Here is a 10,051-nt window from a genome sequence, read left to right as displayed (position 1 = left end):
TTACTACAATTTTCTGAATTTTTTGTAGTCATTACAATTTTTTTGAAAAAATACATATTTTGTAACAGAAATCTGTTACTTTTCCTCCATTGAATGCATCCTTGCTGAATAAAAGTAGTAATTTTGTTCAAGTGCACCATACTTTTGAACAGAAGTATACATTTATGTTATATATTAAGAATATCATTAAAACCCATCATCAAAACCTATGCAAGTCAAATTAATATTGCAGGGTACACGAAAGTTATATGGTTCTTTCCATTCTGATGCTCAAGTTGTGTGAGAATATTGAAGTAAGGAAGCAACAAAATGCCACAGAGTAAGTTCACACCTAGCTGAGGGCTCATTGTACATTTGCCGCAGCATGAGGGCTAAAGGCCAAGAGCGTTTTATGGCACAAGTCACACATCTGTTTCAACTCTCCTTCACACTGTGGTAGACTCTGGGCTGCAGCTTCCCTAAGATTTTACACAGATAAAATGTGAGACATGAACATCCCCACTTGTTAATGTACTACCAGCCTTCAGCATTAACCAATGCTGACAAGAAACTAACAAACAGAAGCAATGCTGCTCATTTATTGGCATAGATCGCACAAAAATGGAATCATCTCTTATAACTTACTCAACTTCATGTTATTGCGTTTTCGAGAAATGCATTTTTGTCCTTACAATGTAATTCAGTGCTCATCTGAACAGTTTGGTTAAGAACATTTTTCAAAACATTGTTGTGTTTCACAGAAAAAAAGAAAGAAATAAAAGTCATAAAGGGTTTGGAACAACATGAGTGTGAGACAATGATGAGAGTTAATTTTTGGGTTAACCTTTACCTATATTATCTATAGGAAGTAGCTCAATCTATTTGCAAAACAGCATAGCTTATCTAGTAAACATCTAACATCTTCTTGCACTCATTTTAATGCGACAGAATACTACATTGCTATTTTAAGGTCATATTGTAGATTTGCTGTGTTGCTTTGTAGCACAGTTAGCTTGTCTCTTATATAGCATTGTGAAATATATTGTATCGATTGATTTAAGGTACCGATTTTCTTGGCATCTTCTTTTTTATGTTAAAATATTATGTTAAATTCTGTTGTCAATCACTATCATCTCCTCAGTTATAGAAATTAAGGTGTTTTATACCTTTTGTAATTGTATTTAGTGGAAATTTATCCGTTCAATTTCAGTGCTGTTACCAAATGATTATTCATTCAAAATACTAATTTTTTAGTGCCACATTTCTTATTTAATGATAAATGACATAATATATAAGTTATTAGCAACTTTTTGTTTGTAGCTTTTAGCTAACAAGCTAAAAGATTAGCTTGTGAAGCAGGAGCTTCCCTAAGAATGACACTAACAGTCCTCAGAAGTTGGACTTTTTCTGTTATATAAAAACATTATGATATACTCTGATACAATATCATACGGATTGATTTACAGAAATGCTCCCATGTTGTTTGTCTTTAGAAGAGTATTTGCCTGTATGAGCCAGTGCATTGGCAGCACTCCTAAAATCAAAACAAAAAAATAAAAAAATCTGTTGAGGAGATAAAGCTCACCTTCACCGTTAAGGATATGAGTCATGTTCAGACAAGATCAAGCAAGCAACCTTTCAAAAAAAAAAAGAAAAAAGAAAAAAAGGAGATAGAGAAATACATTAGCAAACTGACAAAACCCCAAACAATAAGGAGGGCTGAGTGGAGGTTTAGAGATATTCTGTTGCAATCATGTCTTAACCAACACAGCCCCTTCAATGCAAGCATATCTCTGTCATCGCTCTGCAACTGCACGCATCTCTTGGGGGGCTTTGACATTGTGGGCACACAGAATCGAGCAGGACTTTGATGCATGTGGACTTTGAGAGGTAGAGGGGATGCCAGCATTGCTGCATAGAAGCCACAGACAAGGAGGTACCCACCGCCACCTGACATTTGGAGCATCACTCAAGAAATACATGAGCCAAAGCAAAGGTCACAGACTGTGACAAGAAGCAGCTTTTTTTAAAAATGCTGGTAGAGCCCCAGAAGGTTCATTGCTGTTAGAGGTCCCTGTCTAGAGGGCCTCTCAGAAAACATCCAGTATAAAATAAACAGGATCGCATATCTGTGTCCAGATAAATCATTTAAACGTCCTGTTCGAGCAAACATGTGCTGGTAGATAATACCTGGCCATACCTGTCAGTCAAACTAGTGTCAGTCAGAAAGCTTTGAAAGATAATAAATTTTAATTGCCTTTATAAGTAAAGGCAATTAAAATGAAGCAATAAGATACAAATGTGTTAGATTAAGTTTTAAAGAACACAGTTAAGCTTAAGAAACAGCCTTGGGGGCCTCATTGCTTTTTTTTTTTTAAAGGTTAATATTACAAAAAAAAAAATAAATAAAAAAATCGGGGACTCATTTTCTTTTCAGCACAAATGAAACGTAGACCAATCAGCGGTCAGGACCCCCCAAAATTTGGTTTATAATAACTTGTAAATATTAATTTATAAATTAATCTGTAAAAAAAAATCTAAACTAATTATCCACATATAAAAGCACAATCTAAATCAACCACATCTGTACCTTTAATGTAATAGAAATTAAATGTTGCCCGGAGAACCACCAAAAATACCAGCCGAGTGAGTGTTGACAACCTTTCTCTCCCTATTACGAAATCTCTCACTGTCAATGTTAATATTACAACTGAAAAAGATTCTATTGATTTCACAGCGTTGATTGGCCATGGGTCTGCATTGAACCTGATTCATCAAGACCTCATAAAGAAATTCAGTATCCCCACAGTACCCTGTGATCCACCTCTCAAAGTTAATGCTGCTGACAATAATCCCATTGGAAATGGAATCACTCAACAAACTCTGCCCATGAAACTTCAAGTAGGATTAATTCATTTAGAAAACACCCCATTCTATGTGATTGATTCCCCATGCCACAAAGTTATATAGGATACCATTGGTTACCTGTTCAAGACCCAGTCATCTCCTGGCATCATGGTGAGATTACACGATGGTCACAGTCCTGCTATTTGTGCTTTCTGCACTCCATAGTTACAAAGTCTTGTCTATCCACAAGTAATGAAAGCCCCAATTCCAAATCAGTCACCATCCCATCATGCTACGAGAAGTATCAAGAAGACTTCAGTAAGACTAAAGCTACTCAACAACCCCCTCATCATTCCTGGGATTGTGCCATAGATCTCCTACCCAAAGTGATGCCTCCCAAAAGTAAGATCTATCCCCTATTACGCCCGGAAACCCAGGCAATGGAGGAATACATAGAGGAAGCTCTTAGTTCAGGCTTTATTCATCCATCCACTTCCCCAGCAGTGGCAGGCTTTTTCTTCATGGAAAAGAAAGATGGAGGACTTTGGCCTTGCATTGACTACCGTGGTTTGAACAATGTCACAGTTGAACTCCATTATCCACTACTATTAGTGCCTGCTGCCCTGGAACAACTCAGCGAAGCAACAATTCACACCAAATTAGACCTTCAGAGCACCTACAACCTCATCAAAATCATAAACGGTGATGAATGGAAAACAGCATTTTTGACCACCAGGGGGCACTGTGAATACCAGGTCATGCCATATGGGCTAGGTAATGCACCAGTATCTATATTTTATCAAATATATCTTCAGGGACCTCTTAAACAAGTATGTAATTGCAAATATTTACAACATCCTTATCTACTCTAGGACAGAAAGTGAACACAGTGATCATGTCAAGACTGTGCTATCCAGACTGCTAGAGAACCAACTCTATGTAAAAGTTAAGAAATGTGAATTCCACGTTAAGCAAACATCTTTCCTGGTGTATAACATCAGCCATCAAGGTGTGGAAATTGATAGTTCCAAGATTTCTGCAGTCACTGAATGGTCCAAGCCAAACACAATGAAGATGTTTTAGTGCTTTCTAAGGTTTGCCAACTACTACCGATGCTTTATCCACAATTATAGCATGATTGCAGCACCACTGACCTCCCTGCTGAAAGGTAAACCTTCAAAGTTAGAATGATCTGAAAACAACACACTAGCCTTCACCAAACTCAAGGGCAGTTTCATGCACCCATTCTCAAACATCCAGAGCCCAACCTGCCATATTTCATAGAAAGAGGAATCGGTGCCATGATCTCTCAATGCCATGGACAGTCAGGATAGCTCTACCCATGTGCCTACTTGTCAAGAAAACTCACTGATGCTGAGGGCAACTATGACGTGGCTAATATAGTACTCCTATCTATGAAAGCTGCCATGGAAGAATGGAGAAATTGGCTGGAGGAATCCTAAGGGTAATCACAGACAATAAGAATATTGTTTATATCAAGAGTGCTAAGAGAATAAATTCTCGTCAAGCATGCTGGTAACTTTTCTTCACAAGATTTGAATTTACTGTAACATACCAACCTGGCAGTAAAAACAGTAAGGCCAATGCCCTATCAAGGGAACATGATCCTCCCCAAATAGAATCCTGGGGTATAACATCATCCATCAAGATGTGGAAATGGATAGTTCCAAGATTTCTAGTCACTGAATGGCCCCAGCCAACTACAATCAAGGAACTTCAGTGCTTCTTAAGGTTTGACAACTTCTATTGATGCTTTATCTTACATTATCCATGATTGCAGCACCACTGACCTCATTGCTGAAATGAAAACCTTCAAAGTTAGAAGTGTCTGAAAAGACCACACTAGCCTTCACCAAATCTCAAGGACAGTTTCACGACTGCACCCATTCTCAAACATCCAGATCCCTACCTGCCATTTGTTGTAGAAGTTGGCACTTCAGATTTTGGTGCCGTGCCCTTTCAATGCCACGGAAAGCCAGGAAAGCTCCTCCCATTTGCCTACTTCTCAAGAAAACTCACTGATGCTGAACGCAACTATGACATGGGCAATAAAGAACTCCTATCTATGAAAGCTACCATAGAAGAATGGAGACATTAGTTGGAGGGTTTCACATGGTAATCATAGACCATAAGAATCTTGAGTACATCAAGAGTTTCAAGAGACTAATTCCTTGTTAAGCACACTCTTCGCACAAGATTAACCTGCAGTAAAAACAGTAAGGCCGATGCCATACTCAGGCAATATGATCATCCCCAAACAGAATCCAAGCCAGAATCCATCCTGATCCTATCAGTTATTATTTTGCCCGTTACATGGGATCTGATGGATGAGATCCAAAGCGAGCTAAATAATGAACCCACAGCACAAGGCCGTCCCCACAACAAGCACTACGTACCCTGAAATCTTTGATTAAGGGTCATGCAGTAGGTCCATACATCACTTTCCTCAGGCCATCCAGGTATCTCAAGAACACTCAATCTAGCATTCTGGTGGCCATCAATGATTAAGGATGTGGCTAACTATGTAAAGTCCTGCTCAGTTTTGTGCCCAGTCTAAAATACCCAAAGAATTAACTCTTGGTCACACCTATCTATAGACTTTATCACAGATCTACCTCTGTTGAATTAATTCACTACAATTCTAGTTATCACTGATTGCTTTTCAAAAGCTTGCTGTCTCATACCTATGAAAGCCCTCCCCACTGCCATGGAAAACACTCTAGCATTGTTCCAAAATGTCTTCAGAGCTTATGGCATACACAAAGATATTGTTTCAGACGGAGGAATACAGTTCACCTCAGAGGTATGGAAGGCCCTTTACAGACAGCTGATCAACTTCTGGATATTATCCTCAGTCTAATGGTCAAGTGGAGAGATTGAACCAAGAAATTGTCAGGTATTTATTGTCATACTCTGGTCATGAACAGTATCGTTAGTTAGAGTTTCTACCATGGGTAGAGTATGTGCAGAACTCTTTTAGACATTCTTCAACTGGTCACGCCCTATTTCAATGTTTGCTTGGATATTAACCCCCCATGTTCTTGTAGTCAGGAGAACCATCTATGTTACCTGCAGTCGATGACTAGATTCATCGTAGTGAGGGGGTGTGGGATAATGCTCATGTATGTCTCCAAAGGGCTGTCAGGAACCAGGAGATCTAGGCCAACAGGCAATGTGGGACCTCAAGCTGTGGCTACCAAGCAAGAAGCTCAGCCCAAGGTATGTTGGCCCATGTAAAATCATAAGACAGATTAGTAAGTGAAGTGACATTCAGCCAAGTATGGTGACCCATGCTCAGAATTTGTGCTCTGCATTTAACCCATCCGAAATGCACACACACAGAGCAGTGAACACACACACACACACTGTGAGCACACACCCGGAGCAGTGGGCAGCCATTTATGCTGCGGCGCCCGGGGAGCAGTTGGGGGTTCAATGCCTTGCTCAAGGGCACCTAAGTCGGGGTATTGAAGGTGGAGAGAGAGCTGTTCATGCACTACCCCCACCCACAATTCCGTCCGGCCCGAGACTAGAACTCACAACCCTTCGATTGGGAGTCCAACCCTCTAACCATTGGGCCACGACTTCCCCACAAAGGGAAGGTAAGGTTACATACCAGTTGGAACTGCCTGCTAATTACCGTGTCACTCCATCCTTCCATGTTTACCTTCTCAAAACGGTCCACCTGGGTGCTGACCCCAACGTCGAGAATCAAGATCCACCTCCACCGTTGGACATTGATGGATCTCCTGCATATGGGGTAAAGGAGTTGTTGGACTCCAGACAGAGAGGGGGACTATTTGGTGGACTGGGAGGGGTATGGACCTGAGGAGAGATCTTGGGTAGCTGCTCACGATATTTTGGATCATTCACTCATTGAGGACTTTCATTGAACCAGACCCGATCGTCCAACACCATGGCCACAGGGACGTCCTCGTCGAGTGCCAGGAGTCGCTCCTGTGGTAGGGATTCTGTAATGCCTCACCAGCAGAGGGAGCCCTCACCCGAATATTGACTGTGTTCCGCTCTCTCTGCTTCTCAGGTTATTTCTTGTTTGTGAGATATTTATAAGGGCCTTGCTAACAGGCCGTTGCTAAGTATTGCCTTACTGAACATTCTATTACCATTGCTTTGATTATTCAATGTATGATAATGCCTTGATAATGCCTGCCTTATTCTGTTCATGTTTTTGGATTATCCCTTGCTTAGTCATTTGGATTGGAATTCCTTCCTGTTTACGAACTATGTCTGTCTCATGTTTATGCTATCTGCCTACCATTTTGGACTTGTTTGCTGAGGATTTTATTAAACAACTGCACATGGATCCTAACTCCTAACTTTTTTTTATTAACTTTGTTAGCTCTTAAAGAAGTAAAGATTTATTCTGCAGTAATAAATTAATAACTTACTGATTTATATTACTTTTTATTTTATTATATATATATATATATATATATATATATATATATATATATATATATATATATATATATATATATATATATATATATATATATATATATATTTTTTTTTTTTTAATTATATGTTATTTCTTGTAACAGCATCCATTGGAAATACACATACTTTTTCAAACTTTTTTTTGCATATTTTTTCAAAGTTTGGGGTTACTTACATTTTATTTAATACTTTTATGCTCACCAAGGATCCATATATTTGATCAAACAGACAATAAAAAAATAGTGTAAAAAAACAATCTAATAATAATACAATAATAATAATAATACAATAATACAAAATAAATGATATTTTGTATTATATCTTAAAATGTAATTTATCCATGTGATGATAAAACTTAATTTTCAGCAGCCATTAGCCTACTCCAGGCTTCATTATCACAGAATCCTTCAGAAAGCATTCTAATATGCTGATTTGGTGCACACACACACACACACACACACACACACACACACACACACACACACACACACACACACACACACACACACACACACACACACACACACACACACACACCCACAACATATTATTATAAATACTGAAAACAGTTGTGTTTCTTATTATTTATGTGGAAAATTAATACACATTTTTTAAGCATTTATTTGAAGTATAAATCTTTAAAATGTCTTTACTATAAGTTTTCAACAGTTTAATGCATCCTAGTAGAATTAAAGTATAAATTCCTTTAAAAATTCTACTGACACCAAACTTTTGAATGGTAGTGTATATTACATTGAAATAATTAATCCAAATTAAAGTAATTACTGCTTTCTTTATCACTCAGTAATAGTATTATCAGTCTCTTGCTGTTTTTTCTGTAACACTTCATGTGTTTGTTGGTCTGATTTTGACATATGCTCTCTCAGGCTGCTGAGCATATTTGAAAATTGAGAGAGGCAATGGAAAGAAAAGATATGGCCTTTGACTAAAACCACAAGTCCTTCAAAAAAAAAGAAAAAAAAAAAGACAAGAGAAGAAAAGAAAAAAAGGGGGGCCTCGTTCTATACAAGACCACATATCTATTCTCAGTACAAGATCGAGATATTCACACAAGCAACAATATAAACATCACATAACCTTGTGAAAACAGTTCTGCGTGAAAATAAGAAGGAAAAGAGCGGAACAGACAGCAACAGGTTCAGATGATGACAGTATTTAATGCAGAAAAGACCAAGCTTTACAAACCAACATAGAATGACACACTTTCCTTAAAGATACCAAGGTTACAAAAGTCAATCTTAGGAAGATTTTTACATCAGTAAACCTTGGTCTTACTTAGAATATTTATATCTTTAAATATATATATATATATATATATATATATATATATATATATATATATATATATATATATATATATATATATTATTTAATTTATTAAAAATCTTATAAGGCATTTGTATGGAACTGATGGAGAGATTTGAATTAATATTGAATTGTCTAGTACTATTTGACTTGAAATCCAAAGTCAAATAGTACTAGACAATTCAATATTAATTCAAATCTCTCCATCAGTTCCATACAAATGCCTTATAAGATTTTTGACAACACTGTACCTGAGAAACCCCCCCAAAAAGCAAACCGACACACAGCAAAAGATAACCCCCTTTCAACATTTTTACCAAAATATACTGTATATAATTCATCCATTTATTCACTTATATAAAAATACACTGCAATCCCTTGGTCCACAGTGAATAAGAACAGTTAAAAAAACACTTTTCTCTCACAAAAAAAATATATATTCACACAGATGAGAAAATAGCAGTCCCATACACTTTGAGATAAAAAGTGAAACCTGACTCTAGAGTGCCTTTCTTTTAATTTCAAGTACTCTCCAGTGCCAAAAGTGTGGACGCATCGTAAGAACACTTTTGCTCATGTGCTCTTGTTCATTCAGGTTGTAAACATAGTCTTACATCAATGTTTCCTTCACCTTTTTCCTTTTTTTGGAGAAAAGAAAAATAATGTCTAATATACAATAATCTTTAATAATAATTATATAAAATGCCCTGGAATTGTGGAGCACATCCAATATCATTCCTGCATGTGGCACCAAAAAAAAACATGATTCTCATTAACAAATAAAATTCTTCAATATGTTTTAGGTGGTGTTTGTGTGTGCGCTTTGTGACATTTTATGGAGGTGAAAAAAGGCAAAGCTATATTTTAAAGAACTATAAAATGGCATGTTCAAACAATATGAATGCATTTCTATCAGTGATGTTCGGCCTTTAAAGTCTTTTTCCTCATAACGTTTAAAGGGCGTATTCACAGTTTTTTATTTTTATTTATTTTTATTTTTTTTGGGACTTTTTCTCAAAGCATAAAAGACAAAAGCAGAGCTTTTAAAAACAATAGGTACAACAAAGTCTGATAGTGATGTAGGGCTCTTTTAGCGCTGACATAAAAGCCCAACAAATGTGCAAGGGAGGTTCTGAACGTTGTGAAGGCTGTTTTTGTACATTTTGAGCCGTACACATCGATTAAAGCTGGATTTATGGCTGTGCTACAGAATGCTTGATGTTAAAATTCAACAACATTGAATACAGAAAAAAAAAGTTTGAAAGAAGAGTCTTTATCTTTTAAAGCTCTTGTGCAGTTCGGGTTAGCGATGAAATCTTGACGGCAATCTTCTAACATCTATAAAAGGCGTTGTTTAATTAAAAGATCTGCCTTGTTCTGCTACCAGGCATTATTGTTTTTGTCAATTATCACTGTGTAA

The sequence above is a fragment of the Carassius auratus genome, chromosome 34 (genome assembly GCF_003368295.1).
Source record: "Carassius auratus strain Wakin chromosome 34, ASM336829v1, whole genome shotgun sequence".
Lineage (NCBI taxonomy): Eukaryota > Metazoa > Chordata > Actinopteri > Cypriniformes > Cyprinidae > Carassius > Carassius auratus.
Note: the sequence above shows the minus strand (reverse complement) of the source record.